Here is a 20,001-nt window from a genome sequence, read left to right as displayed (position 1 = left end):
GTTCCCAGGATCTCTCTTCAGGACCACAACCCTCCCAGTCTACTAAAAAAAAATTTTTTCCTCTGACCTTTTTGGCAGCCAAAATCTCCTTGACCGAGAAGACGTCCGAGGAGCCGGAAACAGGAGTGGGAGGAACAGATTTGGGAGAAAAACGGTTGAGGATGAGTGGTTTGAGAAGAGAGACGTGAAAGGCATTAGGGATACGAAGAGAAGGAGGAAGAAGAAGTTTATAAGAGACAGGATTAATTTGACACAGAATTTTGAAAGGACCAAGATAGCGTGGTCCCAACTTGTAGCTAGGGACACGGAAGCGGACATATTTAGCGGAGAGCCATACCTTGTCTCCAGGGGAAAAAACGGGGGGAGCTCTTCTTTTCTTATCCGCGAACCTCTTCATGCGTGAAGAAGCCTGTAAGAGAGAATTTTGGGTCTCTCTCCATATAATGGAAAGGTCACGAGAAATTTCATCCACAGCGGGCAGACCAGAGGGCAAGGGGGTAGGGAGGGGGGGAAGAGGGTGACGGCCGTACACCACGAAAAATGGGGATTTGGAGGAAGATTCAGAGACCCTGAAGTTATACGAGAATTCGGCCCATGGAAGGAGATCTGCCCAGTCATCCTGGCGGGAGGAAACAAAATGTCGCAAATAATCACCCAGGATCTGGTTAATTCTTTCTACTTGTCCATTGGACTGGGGATGATATGCAGAGGAAAAATTTAATTTAATCTTGAGTTGTTTACAGAGAGCTCTCCAGAATTTAGACACGAATTGGACCCCTCTATCCGAGACAATCTGCGTAGGCAACCCGTGAAGACGAAAAATGTGTACAAAAAATTGTTTAGCCAACTGAGGCGCAGAAGGAAGACCAGGAAGAGGAATGAAATGTGCCATTTTGGAGAATCGATCAACGACCACCCAAATAACGGTGTTGCCACGGGAAGGGGGTAAATCAGTAATAAAATCCATACCAATCAGAGACCAAGGCTGTTCGGGGACAGGCAGAGGATGAAGAAAACCAGCGGGCTTCTGGCGAGGAGTCTTATCCCGGGCACAGATAGTGCAGGCTCGCACAAAGTCCCCAACATCCGTCTCCAGAGTTGGCCACCAATAGAAGCGGGAGATGAGTTGCACAGATTTCTTGATGCCCGCATGACCTGCGAGATGGGAGGAGTGACCCCATTTGAGGATTCCGAGGCGTTGGCGTGGAGAAACAAAGGTCTTTCCTGGAGGAGTCTGTCTGATGGAGGCAGGAGAAGTGGAGATCAGGCAGTCAGGTGGAATGATGTGTTGCGGAGGGAGATCAACTTCTGAGGCATCCGAGGAACGAGAGAGAGCATCGGCTCTAATGTTCTTATCGGCAGGACGAAAGTGAATCTCAAAATTAAATCGGGCAAAGAACAGAGACCACCGGGCCTGGCGAGGATTCAGCCGTTGGGCCGACTGGAGGTAGGAGAGGTTCTTGTGGTCGGTGTAGATAATAACAGGAAATCTTGATCCCTCCAGCAGATGCCTCCATTCCTCAAGTGCTAATTTAATGGCTAGAAGTTCTCGATCCCCGATGGAGTAGTTCCTCTCCGCTGGAGAGAAGGTCCTAGAGAAAAAACCACAAGTGACAGCATGCCCGGAAGGATTTTTTTGTAGAAGAACAGCTCCAGCTCCTACTGAGGAGGCATCAACCTCCAATAGGAAGGGTTTGGAAGGGTCAGGTCTGGAGAGCACGGGAGCCGAAGAAAAGGCAGACTTGAGTTGTTTAAAGGAGTCTTCTGCTTGAGGAGGCCAGGACTTGGGATCAGCATTTTTCTTGGTTAAAGCCACGATAGGAGCCACAATGGTAGAAAAATGTGGAATAAATTGCCTGTAATAATTGGCGAACCCCAAAAAGCGTTGGATAGCACGGAGTCCGGAGGGGCGTGGCCAATTTAAGACGGCAGAGAGTTTGTCTGGATCCATCTGTAGTCCCTGGCCAGAGACCAAATATCCTAGAAAAGGAAGAGATTGGCATTCAAACAGACATTTCTCAATTTTGGCATAGAGTTGGTTGTCCCGAAGTCTCTGAAGAACCATACGGACATGCCGGCGGTGTTCCTCTAGATTGGCAGAAAAAATTAGGATATCGTCCAGATATACCACAACACAGGAGTATAATAGATCACGAAAAATTTCATTGACAAAGTCTTGGAAGACGGCAGGGGCATTGCACAGTCCAAAGGGCATGACCAGATACTCAAAGTGTCCATCTCTGGTGTTAAATGCCGTTTTCCACTCGTCCCCCTCTCTGATGCGGATGAGGTTATAGGCGCCTCTTAAGTCCAATTTAGTGAAGATGTGGGCACCTTGGAGGCGATCAAAGAGTTCAGAGATGAGGGGTAAGGGGTAGCGGTTCTTAACCGTGATTTTATTAAGACCGCGGTAGTCAATGCAAGGACGTAAGGAGCCATCTTTTTTGGAGACAAAGAAAAATCCGGCTCCGGCAGGAGAGGAGGATTTACGGATAAAGCCCCTTTTTAGATTCTCCTGGACGTATTCGGACATGGCAAGAGTCTCTGGGGCAGAGAGAGGATAAATTCTGCCCCGGGGTGGAGTAGTACCCGGGAGGAGGTCGATAGGGCAATCATAAGGCCTGTGAGGAGGTAGAGTCTCAGCTTGTTTTTTGCAGAAAACATCCGCGAAGTCCATATAGGCCTTGGGGAGACCGGTTACTGGAGGAACCACAGAGTTACGGCAAGGGTTACTGGGAACCGGTTTTAGACAATTCTTGGAACAAGAGGACCCCCAACTCTTGATCTCCCCAGTGGACCAATCCAGGGTTGGGGAATGAAGTTGAAGCCAGGGAAGTCCAAGGAGAATCTCCGAGGTGCAATTGGGGAGGACCAAAAGTTCAATCCTCTCATGATGAGATCCGATGCTCATAAGAAGGGGCTCCGTGCGGAAACGTATGGTACAGTCCAATCTTTCATTATTTACACAATTGATGTAGAGGGGTCTGGCGAGACTGGTCACTGGGATGTTGAACCTGTTGACGAGAGAGGCCAAAATAAAATTTCCTGCAGAACCAGAGTCCAAGAAGGCCACTGTAGAGAAGGAGAAGGCAGAAGCAGACATCCGCACCGGCACAGTAAGACGTGGAGAAGCAGAGTAGACATCAAGGACTGTCTCGCCTTTGTGCGGAGTCAGCGTACGTCTTTCCAGGCGGGGAGGACGGATAGGACAATCCCTCAGGAAGTGTTCGGTACTAGCACAGTACAGGCAGAGGTTCTCCATACGGCGTCGTGTCCTCTCTTGAGGTGTCAGGCGAGACCGGTCGACCTGCATAGCCTCCACGGCGGGAGGCACAGGAACAGATTGCAGGGGACCAGAGGAGAGAGGAGCCGAGGAGACGAAACGCCTCGTGCGAACAGAGTCCATATCTTGGCGGAGTTCCTGACGCCTTTCAGAAAAACGCATGTCAATGCGAGTGGCTAGGTGAATAAGTTCATGTAGATTAGCAGGAATTTCTCGTGCGGCCAGAACATCTTTAATGTTGCTGGATAGGCCTTTTTTGAAGGTCGCGCAGAGGGCCTCATTATTCCAGGACAATTCTGAAGCAAGTGTACGGAATTGTACGGCATACTCGCCAACGGAAGAATTACCCTGGACCAGGTTCAACAGGGCAGTCTCAGCAGAAGAGGCTCGGGCAGGTTCCTCAAAGACACTTCGGATTTCCGAGAAGAAGGAGTGTACTGAGGCAGTGACGGGGTCATTGCGGTCCCAGAGCGGTGTGGCCCATGACAGGGCTTTTCCGGACAGAAGACTGACTACGAAAGCCACCTTAGACCTTTCAGTGGGAAACAGGTCCGACATCATCTCCAGATGCAGGGAACATTGGGAAAGGAAGCCACGGCAAAACTTAGAGTCCCCATCAAACTTATCCGGCAAGGATAAGCGTATCCCAGGAGCGGCCACTCGCTGCGGAGGAGGTGCAGGAGCTGGCGGAGGAGATGACTGCTGAAGCTGTGGTAGCAACTGTTGTAGCATAACGGTCAGTTGAGACAGCTGTTGGCCTTGTTGCGCAATCTGTTGTGACTGCTGGGCGACCACCGTGGTGAGGTCAGCGACAACTGGCAGAGGAACTTCAGCGGGATCCATGGCCGGATCTACTGTCACGATGCCGGCTGGCAGGTAGTGGACCCTCTGTGCCAGAGAGGGATTGGCGTGGACCGTGCTAGTGGACCGGTTCTAAGCCACTACTGGTTTTCACCAGAGCCCGCCGCAAAGCGGGATGGTCTTGCTGCGGCGGTAGTGACCAGGTCGTATCCACTAGCAACGGCTCACCTCTCTGGCTGCTGAAGATAGGCGCGGTACAAGGGAGTAGGCAGAAGCAAGGTCGGACGTAGCAGAAGGTCGGGGCAGGCAGCAAGGATCGTAGTCAGGGGCAACGGCAGAAGGTCTGGAAACACTGGCAAGGGACACACAAGGAACGCTTTCACTGGCACTAAGGCAACAAGATCCGGCAAGGGAGTGCAAGGGAAGTGAGGTAATATAGGGAGTGCACAGGTGATAACTCTAATTGGAACCACTGCGCCAATCAGCGGCGCAGTGGCCCTTTAAATCGCAGAGACCCGGCGCGCGCGCGCCCTAGGGAGCGGGGCCGCGCGCGCCGGGACAGAACAGACGGGGAGCGAGTCAGGTAGGAGAGCCGGGGTGCGCATCGCGAGCGGGCGCTACCCGCATCGCGAATCGCATCCCGGCTAGCAGCAGGATCGCAGCGCCCCGGGTCAGAGGACGTGACCGGGGCGCTGCAGCGGAGGAGGTGAAGCGAGCGCTCCGGGGAGGAGCGGGAACCCGGAGCGCTCGGCGTAACAATTATATATCTGGGCTCTGTTGTCCCCTCCGTTATATATCTGGGCTCTGTAGTCCTCTCCATTATATATCTGGGCTCTGTAGTCCTCTCCATTATATATCTGGGCTCTGTAGTCCACTCCATTATATATCTGGGCTCTGTAGTCCCCTCCATTATATATCTGGGCTCTGTTGTCCCCTCCATTATATATCTGGGCTCTGTAGTCCTCTCCATTATATATCTGGGCTCTGTAGTCCTCTCCATTATATATCTGGGCTCTGTAGTCCTCTCCATTATATATCTGGGCTCTGTAGTCCACTCCATTATATATCTGGGCTCTGTAGTCCCCTCCATTATATATCTGGGCTCTGTAGTCCTCTCCATTATATATCTGGGCTCTGTAGTCCCCTCCATTATATATCTGGGCTCTGTAGTCCTCTCCATTATATATCTGGGCTCTGTAGTCCTCTCCATTATATATCTGGGCTCTGTAGTCCCCTCCATTATATATCTGGGCTCTGTAGTCCTCTCCATTATATATCTGGGCTCTGTAGTCCTCTCCATTATATATCTGGGCTCTGTAGTCCTCTCCATTATATATCTGGGCTCTGTAGTCCTCTCCATTATATATCTGGGCTCTGTAGTCCCCTCCATTATATATCTGGGCTCTGTTGTCCACTCCATTATATATCTGGGCTCTGTAGTCCTCTCCATTATATATCTAGGCTCTGTTGTCCACTCCATTATATATCTGGGCACTGTAGTCCTCTCCATTATATATCTGGGCACTGTAGTCCTCTCCATTATATATCTGGGCACTGTAGTCCTCTCCGTTATATATCTGGGCTCTGTAGTCCTCTCCGTTATATATCTGGGCTCTGTAGTCCTCTCCGTTATATATCTGGGCTCTGTAGTCCTCTCCATTATATATCTGGGCTCTGTAGTCCTCTCCGTTATATATCTGGGCTCTGTTGTCCTCTCCATTATATATCTGGGCTCTGTTGTCCTCTCCATTATATATCTGGGCTCTGTAGTCCTCTCCGTTATATATCTGGGCTCTGTAGTCCTCTCCATTATATATCTGGGCTCTGTAGTCCTCTCCATTATATATCTGGGCTCTGTAGTCCTCTCCATTATATATCTGGGCTCTGTAGTCCACTCCATTATATATCTGGGCTCTGTAGTCCTCTCCATTATATATCTGGGCTCTGTAGTCCCCTCCATTATATATCTGGGCTCTGTAGTCCTCTCCATTATATATCTGGGCTCTGTAGTCCTCTCCATTATATATCTGGGCTCTGTAGTCCCCTCCATTATATATCTGGGCTCTGTAGTCCTCTCCATTATATATCTGGGCTCTGTAGTCCTCTCCGTTATATATCTGGGCACTGTAGTCCTCTCCGTTATATATCTGGGCTCTGTAGTCCTCTCCGTTATATATCTGGGCTCTGTAGTCCTCTACGTTATATATCTGGGCTCTGTAGTCCTCTCCATTATATATCTGGGCTCTGTAGTCCTCTCCATTATATATCTGGGCACTGTAGTCCTCTCCGTTATATATCTGGGCTCTGTAGTCCTCTCCATTATATATCTGGGCTCTGTAGTCCTCTCCATTATATATCTGGGCTCTGTAGTCCTCTCCATTATATATCTGGGCTCTGTAGTCCTCTCCATTATATATCTGGGCTCTGTAGTCCTCTCCATTATATATCTGGGCTCTGTAGTCCCCTCCATTATATATCTGGGCTCTGTTGTCCACTCCATTATATATCTGGGCTCTGTAGTCCTCTCCATTATATATCTAGGCTCTGTTGTCCACTCCATTATATATCTGGGCACTGTAGTCCTCTCCATTATATATCTGGGCACTGTAGTCCTCTCCGTTATATATCTGGGCTCTGTAGTCCTCTCCGTTATATATCTGGGCTCTGTAGTCCTCTCCGTTATATATCTGGGCTCTGTAGTCCTCTCCGTTATATATCTGGGCTCTGTAGTCCTCTCCGTTATATATCTGGGCTCTGTAGTCCTCTCCGTTATATATCTGGGCTCTGTTGTCCTCTCCATTATATATCTGGGCTCAGTAGTCCTCTCCGTTATATATCTGGGCTCTGTTGTCCTCTCCATTATATATCTGGGCTCTGTAGTCCCCTCCATTATATATCTGGGCTCTGTAGTCCTCTCCATTATATATCTGGGCTCTGTAGTCCTCTCCATTATATATCTGGGCTCTGTAGTCCCCTCCATTATATATCTGGGCTCTGTAGTCCTCTCCATTATATATCTGGGCTCTGTTGTCCTCTCCATTATATATCTGGGCTCTGTAGTCCTCTCCATTATATATCTGGGCTCTGTAGTCCCCTCCATTATATATCTGGGCTCTGTAGTCCTCTCCATTATATATCTGGGCTCTGTAGTCCTCTCCATTATATATCTGGGCTCTGTAGTCCTCTCCATTATATATCTCGGCTCTGTAGTCCCCTCCATTATATATCTGGGCTCTGTAGTCCCCTCCATTATATATCTGGGCTCTGTAGTCCTCTCCATTATATATCTGGGCTCTGTAGTCCTCTCCATTATATATCTGGGCTCTGTAGTCCTCTCCATTATATATCTGGGCTCTGTAGTCCTCTCCATTATATATCTGGGCTCTGTAGTCCTCTCCATTATATATCTGGGCTCTGTAGTCCTCTCCATTATATATCTGGGCTCTGTAGTCCCCTCCATTATATATCTGGGCTCTGTAGTCCTCTCCGTTATATATCTGGGCTCTGTAGTCCTCTCCGTTATATATCTGGGCTCTGTAGTCCTCTCCATTATATATCTGGGCTCTGTAGTCCCCTCCATTATATATCTGGGCTCTGTAGTCCCCTCCATTATAAATCTGGGCTCTGTTGTCCTCTCCATTATATATCTGGGCTCTGTAGTCCCCTCCATTATATATCTGGGCTCTGTAGTCCTCTCCATTATATATCTGGGCTCTGTAGTCCTCTCCATTATATATCTGGGCTCTGTTGTCCTCTCCATTATATATCTGGGCTCTGTTGTCCCCTCCATTATATATCTGGGCTCTGTAGTCCTCTCCATTATATATCTGGGCTCTGTAGTCCTCTCCATTATATATCTGGGCTCTGTAGTCCTCTCCATTATATATCTGGGCTCTGTAGTCCCCTCCATTATATATCTGGGCTCTGTAGACCTCTCCATTATATATCTGGGCTCTGTAGTCCTCTCCATTATATATCTGGGCTCTGTTCTCCTCTCCATTATATATCTGGGCTCTGTAGTCCCCTCCATTATATATCTGGGCTCTGTAGTCCTCTCCATTATATATCTGGGCTCTGTTGTCCTCTCCATTATATATCTGGGCTCTGTAGTCCTCTCCATTATATATCTGGGCTCTGTAGTCCTCTCCATTATATATCTGGGCTCTGTTGTCCTCTCCATTATATATCTGGGCTCTGTTCTCCTCTCCATTATATATCTGGGCTCTGTAGTCCCCTCCATTATATATCTGGGCTCTGTAGTCCTCTCCATTATATATCTGGGCTCTGTTGTCCCCTCCATTATATATCTGGGCTCTGTAGTCCTCTCCATTATATATCTGGGCTCTGTAGTCCTCTCCATTATATATCTGGGCTCTGTAGTCCTCTCCATTATATATCTGGGCTCTGTTGTCCTCTCCATTATATATCTGGGCTCTGTAGTCCTCTCCATTATATATCTGGGCTCTGTTGTCCTCTCCATTATATATCTGGGCTCTGTAGTCCTCTCCATTATATATCTGGGCTCTGTAGTCCTCTCCATTATATATCTGGGCTCTGTTGTCCTCTCCATTATATATCTGGGCTCTGTAGTCCTCTCCATTATATATCTGGGCTCTGTTGTCCTCTCCATTATATATCTGGGCTCTGTAGTCCTCTCCATTATATATCTGGGCTCTGTTGTCCTCTCCATTATATATCTGGGCTCTGTAGTCCCCTCCATTATATATCTGGGCTCTGTAGTCCTCTCCATTATATATCTGGACTCTGTAGTCCTCTCCATTATATATCTGGGCTCTGTTGTCCTCTCCATTATATATCTGGGCTCTGTTGTCCCCTCCATTATATATCTGGGCTCTGTTGTCCTCTCCATTATATATCTGGGCTCTGTAGTCCTCTCCATTATATATCTGGGCTCTGTAGTCCTCTCCATTATATATCTGGGCTCTGTTGTCCTCTCCATTATATATCTGGGCTCTGTAGTCCTCTCCATTATATATCTGGGCTCTGTAGTCCTCTCCATTATATATCTGGACTCTGTAGTCCTCTCCATTATATATCTGGGCTCTGTTGTCCTCTCCATTATATATCTGGGCTCTGTTGTCCCCTCCATTATATATCTGGGCTCTGTAGTCCTCTCCATTATATATCTGGGCTCTGTAGTCCCCTCCATTATATATCTGGGCTCTGTTCTCCTCCATATTATACATTGTGCGATTAGAGTGTGAGCTCTTGGGGTCAGTAATGATGGGCGCGGAGACGTCTTGCAGGATACATTATGGCCCAGATTTATTAAACCTTGTGAGAGATAAATAGAGATTTCCCACAACAACCAATCACAGCTCAGCTAACGAGCTCTGGTAAAGTGAACGCTGAGCTGTGATTGGTCGCTTTTATCTGGGCCTATATCTCCTGTTCACACTTTAGATTCCTCAGATCTCGGCTCCATCTTCTCACAATCAATAAAATAAATATTTGCCTGATTTGGACTTGTTAATGCGAGAACAACCAACACCGCGTCCTCTCCGCTACATGAGGCTCCCGGGGGTCAGACAGGGACACCGGACAATATTGGGGGCAAGTGACATCTACTACATGATCTCAGAGTTCTCATCTGCGGTGTTACATAGGACTGCAGGTGACATCTATACATTATCTGTACTCAGAGAGTTATCACTGTGTTATCTATGGTGTTACATGGGACTGCAGGTCACATCTATACATTATCTGTACTCAGAGAGTTATCACTGTTATCTGTGGTGTTACATAGGACTGCAGGTCACATCTATACATTATCTGTACTCAGAGAGTTATCACTGTTATCTGTGGTGTTACATAGGACTGCAGGTCACATCTATACATTATCTGTACTCATAGAGTTATCACTGTTATCTGTGGTGTTACATAGGACTGCAGGTCACATCTATACATTATCTGTACTCAGAGAGTTATCACTGTGTTATCTGTGGTGTTACATAGGACTGCAGGTCACATCTATACATTATCTGTACTCAGAGAGTTATCACTGTGTTATCTATGGTGTTACATGGGACTGCAGGTCACATCTATACATTATCTGTACTCAGAGAGTTATCACTGTTATCTGTGGTGTTACATAGGACTGCAGGTCACATCTATACATTATCTGTACTCAGAGAGTTATCACTGTGTTATCTGTGGTGTTACATAGGACTGCAGGTCACATCTATACATTATCTGTACTCAGAGAGTTATCACTGTGTTATCTGTGGTGTTACATAGGACTGCAGGTCACATCTATACATTATCTGTGCTCAGAGAGTTATCACTGTGTTATCTGTGGTGTTACATAGGACTGCAGGTCACATCTATACATTATCTGTACTCAGAGAGTTATCACTGTTATCTGTGGTGTTACATAGGACTGCAGGTCACATCTATACATTATCTGTACTCAGAGAGTTATCACTGTGTTATCTGTGGTGTTACATAGGACTGCAGGTCACATCTATACATTATCTGTACTCAGAGAGTTATCACTGTGTTATCTATGGTGTTACATGGGACTGCAGGTCACATCTATACATTATCTGTACTCAGAGAGTTATCACTGTTATCTGTGGTGTTACATAGGACTGCAGGTCACATCTATACATTATCTGTACTCAGAGAGTTATCACTGTGTTATCTGTGGTGTTACATAGGACTGCAGGTCACATCTATACATTATCTGTACTCAGAGAGTTATCACTGTGTTATCTGTGGTGTTACATAGGACTGCAGGTCACATCTATACATTATCTGTGCTCAGAGAGTTATCACTGTGTTATCTGTGGTGTTACATAGGACTGCAGGTCACATCTATACATTATCTGTACTCAGAGAGTTATCACTGTTATCTGTGGTGTTACATAGGACTGCAGGTCACATCTATACATTATCTGTACTCAGAGAGTTATCACTGTGTTATTATATGGTTATTACATGGGGCTGCACATTAGTATATGGTTATTACATGGGGCTGAACATTATTATTATTATATGATTATTACATGGGGCTGCACATTATTATTATATGGTTATTACATGGGGCTGCACATTATTATATGGTTATTACATGGGGCTGCACATTATTATATGATTATTACATGGGGCTGCACATTAGTATATGGTTATTACATGGGGATGCACATTATTATATGGTTATTACATGGGGCTGCACATTATTATATGATTATTACATGGGGCTGCACACTATTATATGGTTATTACATGGGGCTGCACATTATTATATGATTATTACATGGAGCTGCACATTATTATATGGTTATTACATGGGGCTGCATATTATTATTATTATATGATTATTACATGGGGCTGCACATTAAGTATATGATTATTACACAGGGCTGCACATTATTATATAATTATTACATGGGGCTGCACATTATTATATGGTTATTACGTGGGGCTGCACATTATTATATAATTATTACATGGGGCTGCACATTATTATATGATTATTACATGGGGCTGCACATTATTATATAATTATTACATGGGGCTGCACACTATTATATGGTTATCACATGGGGCTGCACATTATTATATGATTATTACATGGGGCTGCACATTATTATATGATTATTACATGGAGCTGCACATTATTATATGGTTATTACATGGGGCTGCATATTATTATTATTATATGATTATTACATGGGGCTGCACATTAAGTATATGATTATTACACAGGGCTGCACATTATTATATAATTATTACATGGGGCTGCACATTATTATATGGTTATTACGTGGGGCTGCACATTATTATATAATTATTACATGGGGCTGCACATTATTATATGATTATTACATGGGGCTGCACATTATTATATAATTATTACATGGGGCTGCACACTATTATATGGTTATCACATGGGGCTGCACATTATTATATGATTATTACATGGGGCTGCACACTATTATATGGTTATTACATGGGGCTGCACACTATTATATGGTTATTACATGGGGCTGCACACTATTATATGGTTATCACATGGGGCTGCACACTATTATATGGTTATTACATGGGGCTGCACATTATTATTATTATATGATTATTACATGGGGCTGCACATTATTATTATATGATTATTACGTGGGGCTGCACATTATTATATGGTTATTACGTGGGGCTGCACATTATTATATGATTATTACATGGGGCTGCACATTATTATATGGTTATTACATGGGGCTTCACATTATTATATGGTTATTACATGGGGCTGCACACTATTATATGGTTATTACATGGGGCTGCACACTATTATATGGTTATCACATGGGGCTGCACACTATTATATGGTTATTACGTGGGGCTGCACATTATTATATGGTTATTACATGGGGCTTCACATTATTATATGATTATTACATGGGGCTGCACATTATTATATGGTTATTACGTGGGGCTGCACATTATTATATGATTATTACATGGGGCTGCACATTATTATATGGTTATTACATGGAGCTGCACATTATTATATGATTATTACATGGGGCTTCACATTATTATATGGTTATTACATGGGGCTTCACATTATTATATGAATATTACATGGGGCTGCACATTATTATTATATGGTTATTACATGGGGCTGCACATTATTATTATATGGTTATTACATGGGGCAGCACATTATTATATGATTATTACATGGGGCTGCACATTATTATTATCATATGATTATTACATGGGGCTGCACATTATTATATGGTTATTACATGGGGCTTCACATTATTATTATATGGTTATTACATGGGGCTTCACATTATTATATGATTATTACATGGGGCTGCACATTATTATATGATTATTACATAGGACTGCACATTCTTGTTCATACAGTTGTTACATAGGACTGCACATTCTTGTTCATACAGTTGTTACATAGGGCTGCACATTCTTGTTCATACCGTTGTTACATAGGGCTGCACATTCTTGTTCATACCGTTGTTACATAGGACTGCACATTCTTGTTCATACCGTTGTTACATAGGGCTGCACATTCTTGTTCATACAGTTGTTGCATAGGATTACACATTCTTGTTCATACAGTTGTTACATAGGACTGCACATTCTTGTTCATACAGTTGTTACATAGGACTGCACATTCTTGTTCATACCGTTGTTACATAGGACTGCACATTCTTGTTCATACCGTTGTTACATAGGGCTGCACATTCTTGTTCATACAGTTGTTACATAGGACTGCACATTCTTGTTCATACAGTTGTTACATAGGACTGCACATTCTTGTTCATACAGTTGTTACATAGGACTGCACATTCTTGTTCATACAGTTGTTACATAGGACTGCACATTCTTGTTCATACCGTTGTTACATAGGACTGCACATTCTTGTTCATACAGTTGTTACATAGGACTGCACATTCTTGTTCATACAGTTGTTACATAGGACTGCACATTCTTGTTCATACAGTTGTTACATAGGGCTGCACATTCTTGTTCATACAGTTGTTACATAGGACTGCACATTCTTGTTCATACAGTTGTTACATAGGACTGCACATTCTTGTTCATACAGTTGTTACATAGGACTGCACATTCTTGTTCATACAGTTGTTACATAGGGCTGCACATTCTTGTTCATGCAGTTGTTACATAGGACTGCACATTCTTGTTCATACAGTTGTTACATAGGGCTGCACATTCTTGTTCATACAGTTGTTACATAGGGCTGCACATTCTTGTTCATACAGTTGTTACATAGGGCTGCACATTCTTGTTCATACAGTTGTTACATAGGGCTGCACATTCTTGTTCATACAAATGTTACATAGGGCTGCACATTCTTGTTCATACAGTTGTTACATAGGGCTGCACATTCTTGTTCATACAGTTGTTACATAGGACTGCACATTCTTGTTCATACAGTTGTTACATAGGGCTGCAGATATAAGTGCTTCCATGGGGCTGTGAGGGGTTAATGACACAGTCGGCTCTGCTGTGCGGTAATTGACAGCTCTCGTCCTCGTCTGTACTGCCCCCTACCCGGAGTGAGCCGCATGTGTAGCCGCCCGGGCTGGGACAGATCAGGCAGCGCGGATGGAGGACGCATCTCCCCGGAGCTGAGGTGAGTCCCGGCCCCGCACCGGGCGGAGGAGCAGCCGGTCCGGGGTCTGAGGAGCTGACGGAGCCCCCGATACCCCCAGTACCCCGGTCCCCCTGTACCCCCGGGGCTCCCGCTTCTCCTCACAGACAGGAAAGAGGATTAGACGTCTGTGTGAATCCGCGGAGACTGCGGGGATTACCGGACACTTCAGCCGTACAGGAGCGGAGGAGACCCGGGGAAAGAGAGAGAGGGAACCGGGGGAAGAGAGAGGGGGAACCGGGGAAGAGAGAGGGGGAACCGGGGGGAAGAGAGAGGGGACCGGGGGGAAAGAGAGAGGGGACCGGGGGAAGAGAGAGGGGGAACCGGGGGAAGAGAGAGGGGACCGGGGGGAAAGAGAGAGGGAGAACCGGGGGGAAAGAGAGAGGGAACCGGGGAAGAGAGAGGGAGAACCGGGGAAGAGAGAGGGGGAACCGGGGGGAAAGAGAGAAGGGACCGGGGGGAAAGAGAGAGGGGACCGGGGGGAAAGAGAGAGGGGGAACCGGGGGAAGAGAGAGGGAGAACCGGGGAAGAGAGAGGGGGAACCGGGGGAAGAGAGAGGGAGAACCGGGGGAAGAGAGAGGGGGAACCGGGGAAGAGAGAGGGGGAACCGGGGGGGAAGAGAGAGAGGGGACCGGGGGGAAGAGAGAGGGGACCGGGGGGAAAGAGAGAGGGGGAACCGGGGAAGAGAGAGGGAACCGGGGAAGAGAGAGGGAACCGGGGAAGAGAGAGGGGGAACCGGGGAAGAGAGAGGGGGAACCGGGGGGAAGAGAGAGGGGACCGGGGGGAAAGAGAGAGGGGACCGGGGGAAGAGAGAGGGGGAACCGGGGGAAGAGAGAGGGGACCGGGGGGAAAGAGAGAGGGAGAACCGGGGGGAAAGAGAGAGGGAACCGGGGAAGAGAGAGGGAGAACCGGGGAAGAGAGAGGGAGAACCGGGGAAGAGAGAGGGGGAACCGGGGGAAGAGAGAGGGAGAACCGGGGGAAGAGAGAGGGAGAACCGGGGGAAGAGAGAGGGAGAACCGGGGGGGAAGAGAGAGAGGGGACCGGGGGGAAGAGAGAGGGGACCGGGGGGAAAGAGAGAGGGGGAACCGGGGAAGAGAGAGGGGGAACCGGGGAAGAGAGAGGGGGAACCGGGGGAAGAGAGAGGGAGAACCGGGGGGGAAGAGAGAGAGGGGACCGGGGGGAAGAGAGAGGGGACCGGGGGGAAAGAGAGAGGGGGAACCGGGGAAGAGAGAGGGAACCGGGGAAGAGAGAGGGAACCGGGGAAGAGAGAGGGGGAACCGGGGAAGAGAGAGGGGGAACCGGGGGAAGAGAGAGGGAGAACCGGGGGGGAAGAGAGAGAGGGAACCGGGGAAGAGAGAGGGGGAACCGGGGGAAGAGAGAGGGGGAACCGGGGGAAGAGAGAGGGGGAACCGGGGGAAGAGAGAGGGGACCGGGGGGAAGAGAGAGGGGGAACCGGGGGGAAGAGAGAGGGGGAACCGGGGGAAGAGAGAGGGGACCGGGGGAAGAGAGAGGGGGAACCGGGGGGAAGAGAGAGGGGGAACCGGGGAAGAGAGAGGGGGAACCGGGGGAAGAGAGAGGGAGAACCGGGGGGGAAGAGAGAGGGGGAACCGGGGGAAGAGAGAGGAGGAACCGGGGAAGAGAGAGGGGGAACCGGGGGTAAGAGAGAGGGGGAACCGGGGGGAAGAGAGAGGGAGAACCGGGGGGGAAGAGAGAGGGGGAACCGGGGGAAGAGAGAGGGGGAACCGGGGGAAGAGAGAGGGGACCGGGGGGAAGAGAGAGGGGGAACCGGGGGGAAGAGAGAGGGGGAACCGGGGGAAGAGAGAGGGGACCGGGGGAAGAGAGAGGGGGAACCGGGGGGAAGAGAGAGGGGGAACCGGGGGAAGAGAGAGGGAACCGGGGAAGAGAGAGGGAACCGGGGAAGAGAGAGGGAACCGGGGAAGAGAGAGGGGGAACCGGGGGAAGAGAGAGGGGACCGGGGGGAAGAGAGAGGGGACCGGGGGGAAAGAGAGAGGGGACCGGGGGGAGAGAGAGGGGGAACCGGGGGAAGAGAGGGGGAACCGGGGAAGAGAGAGGGGGAACCGGGGGGAGAGAGAGGGGACCGGGGGGAAGAGAGAGAGAACCGGGGGGAAGAGAGAGGGGGAACCGGGGGAAGAGAGAGGGGGAACCGGGGGGAAAGAGAGAGGGGGAACCGGGGGAAGAGAGAGGGAGAACCGGGGGAAGAGAGAGGGAGAACCGGGGGGGAAGAGAGAGGGGGAACCGGGGGAAGAGAGAGGGAGAACCGGGGGGAAGAGAGAGGGGGAACCGGGGGAAGAGAGAGGGGGAACCGGGGGGAAGAGAGAGGGGGAACCGGGGGAAGAGAGAGAGGGAACCGGGGGAAGAGAGAGGGGGAACCGGGGGAAGAGAGAGGGGGGACCGGGGGGAAAGAGAGAGGGGGAACCGGGGGGAAAGAGAGAGGGGGAACCGGGGGGAAAGAGAGAGGGAGAACCGGGGGGAAGAGAGAGGGAGAACCGGGGGAAGAGAGAGGGAGAACCGGGGGGAAAGAGAGAGGGGGAACCGGGGGAAGAGAGAGGGAGAACCGGGGGGAAAGAGAGAGGGGGAACCGGGGGGGAAAGAGAGAGGGGGAACCGGGGGGAAAGAGAGAGGGGGAACCGGGGGAATTGAGAGGGAGAACCGGGGGGAAAGAGGGGGAACCGGGGTAAGAGAGAGGGGGAACCGGGGGAAGAGAGAGGGGGAACCGGGGGGGGAAAGAGAGAGGGAGAACCGGGGAGAAAGAGAGAGGGGGAACCGGGGGAAGAGAGGGGACTGGGGGGAAAGAGAGGGAGAACCGGGGGGAAAGAGAGAGGGAGAACCGGGGGGAAGAGAGAGGGGACCGGGGGGAAAGAGAGAGGGAGAACCGGGGGGGAAGAGAGAGGGAGAACCGGGGGGAAGAGAGAGGGAGAACCGGGGGGAAAGAGAGAGGGGACCGGGGGGAAGAGAGAGGGGGAACCGGGGGAAGAGAGAGGGGACTGGGGGGAAAGAGAGAGGTAGAACCGGGGGGAAGAGAGAGGGGGAACCGGGGGAAGAGAGAGGGGGAACCGGTGGGAAGAGAGAGGGGGAACCGGGGGGAAGAGAGAGGGGGAACCGGGGGGGAAGAGAGAGGGGGAACCGGGGGAAGAGAGAGGGGGAACCGGGGGGGAAGAGAGAGGGGGAACCGGGGGGAAGAGAGAGGGGGAACCGGGGGAAGAGAGAGGGGACTGGGGGGAAAGAGAGAGGTAGAACCGGGGGGAAGAGAGAGGGGGAACCGGGGGGGAAGAGAGAGGGGGAACCGGGGGGGAAGAGAGAGGGGGAACCGGGGGGAAGAGAGAGGGGGAACCGGGGGAAGAGAGAGGGGGAACCGGGGGAAGAGAGAGGGGACTGGGGGGAAAGAGAGAGGTAGAACCGGGGGGAAGAGAGAGGGGGAACCGGGGGAAGAGAGAGGGAGAACCGGGGGAAAGAGAGAGGGGGAACCGGGGGGAAGAGAGAGGGGGAACCGGGGGGAAGAGAGAGGGGGAACCGGGGGGAAGAGAGAGGGGGAACCGGGGGGGGGGGGGAGAGAGAGGGGGAACCGGGGGGGGGGGGAGAGAGTGGGGGAACCGGGGGGGGGGGGAGAGAGAGGGGGAACCGGGGGGGAAGAGAGAGGGGGAACCGGGGGGGAAGAGAGAGGGGGAACCGGGGGGAAGAGAGAGGGGGAACCGGGGGGGAAGAGAGAGGGGGAACCGGGGGGGAAGAGAGAGGGGGAACCGGGGGGGGAGAGAGAGGGGGAACCGGGGGGGGGAGAGAGAGGGGGAACCGGGGGGGGGGGGAGAGAGGGGGAACCGGGGGGGGGGGGGGGGGAGAGAGGGGGAACCGGGGGGGGGAGAGAGAGGGGGAACCGGGGGGGAAGAGAGAGGGGGAACCGGGGGGGAAGAGAGAGGGGGAACCGGGGGGGAAGAGAGAGGGGGAACCGGGGGGGAAGAGAGAGGGGGAACCGGGGGGGAAGAGAGAGCGAGGGGGAACCGGGGGGGAAGAGAGAGCGAGGGGGAACCGGGGGGGAAGAGAGAGCGAGGGGGAACCGGGGGGGAAGAGAGAGCGAGGGGGAACCGGGGGGGAAGAGAGAGAGAGATGGAACCGGGGGGAAGAGAGAGGGGGAACCGGGGGGAAGAGAGAGCGAGGGGGAACCGGGGGGGAAGAGAGAGGGGGAACCCGGGGGGAAGAGAGAGCGAGGGGGAACCCGGGGGGAAGAGAGAGGGGAAAACGGGGGGAAGAGAGGGGGAACCGGGGGGGGGAGGGGGAGAGAAGGGGGACAGTACAGCCGAGGATAGAGAATACAGGTGGGGGATATTATCATAAGGAAAGGGGTTAGTACAGGCGAGGGGAATAGTACTGGCAAAGATAGAGAGTACAGGTGATGGGGGGGTTAAAAGGTCCCAGCAATGGAAGAAAGGGGGGGACTCCAGTTATATATATAGTGCCTGAGAATGTGCATGGGAAATCCAGGTGAGATTATCTATCTATCTATCTATCTCATATCTATCTATCTATCTATCTATCTCATATCTATCTATCTCATATCTATCTCATATCTATCTATCTATCTCTCTCATATCTATCTATCTATCTCTCTCATATCTATCTATCTATCTCATATCTATCTATCTATCTCATATCTATCTCTCTCATATCTCTCATATCTATCTATCTATCTCATATCTATTTATCTCATATCTATCTCATATCTATCTATCTATCTCATATCTATCTATCTATCTATCTATCTCATATCTATCTATCTATCTATCTCATATCTATCTATCTATCTCATATCTATCTCATATCTATCTATCTCATATCTATTTATCTCATATCTATCTATATATCTATCTATCTATCTCATATCTCTCATATCTATTTATCTCATATCTATCTCATATCTATCTATCTATCTATCTCATATCTATCTATCTCATATCTATCTATCTCATATCTATCTATCTATCTCATATCTATCTATCTCATATCTATCTATCTATCTCATATCTATATCTATCTATCTATCTATCTATCTATCTCATATCTATCTATCTATCTATCTATCTCATATCTATCTATCTCATATCTATCTATCTCATATCTATCTATCTCATATCTATCTATCTATCTCATATCTATCTATCTCATATCTATCTATCTATCTCATATCTATCTATCTCATATCTATCTATCTATCTCATATCTATATCTATCTATCTATCTATCTCATATCTATCTATCTATCTATCTATCTCATATCTATCTATCTATCTCATATCTATCTCATATCTATATCTATCTATCTCATATCTATCTATCTCATATCTATCTATCTATCTATCTCATATCTATCTATCTATCTCATATCTATCTATCTATCTCATATCTATCTATCTATCTCATATCTATCTATCTCATATCTATCTATCTCATATCTATCTATCTCATATCTATCTATCTATCTCATATCTATCTATCTATCTCATATCTATCTCATATCTATCTATCTATCTCATATCTATCTATCTCATATCTATCTATCTATCTCATATCTATATCTATCTATCTATCTATCTCATATCTATCTATCTATCTATCTATCTATCTCATATCTATCTATCTATCTCATATCTATCTCATATCTATATCTATCTATCTCATATCTATCTATCTATCTCATATCTATCTATCTATCTCATATCTATCTATCTATCTATCTCATATCTAT

The 20,001-nt window shown here is 48.7% G+C and overlaps 1 protein-coding gene across 2 annotated transcripts in view; it reads left to right on the top strand.

Annotated features, from left to right (window-relative positions):
- The first annotated feature begins 14,151 nt into the window (after positions 1–14,151).
- FIBCD1 (fibrinogen C domain containing 1) overlaps positions 14,152–20,001 on the top strand; it is a 101,667-nt gene continuing 95,817 nt past the window's right edge. Inside the window, exon 1 of one of the 2 annotated variants that reach the window (XM_056540294.1) lies at positions 14,152–14,228. The gene's annotated coding sequence lies outside the window, so the exon portion shown is untranslated. Of the gene's footprint in view, positions 14,229–18,645; positions 18,741–20,001 lie in introns of those variants that run through there. The other variant, XM_056540295.1, reaches the window with a different exon arrangement.

The sequence above is a fragment of the Hyla sarda genome, chromosome 9, assembly GCF_029499605.1.
Source record: "Hyla sarda isolate aHylSar1 chromosome 9, aHylSar1.hap1, whole genome shotgun sequence".
NCBI classification, from domain to species: domain Eukaryota; kingdom Metazoa; phylum Chordata; class Amphibia; order Anura; family Hylidae; genus Hyla; species Hyla sarda.
This window is presented reverse-complemented; position numbering and strand designations above follow the sequence as displayed.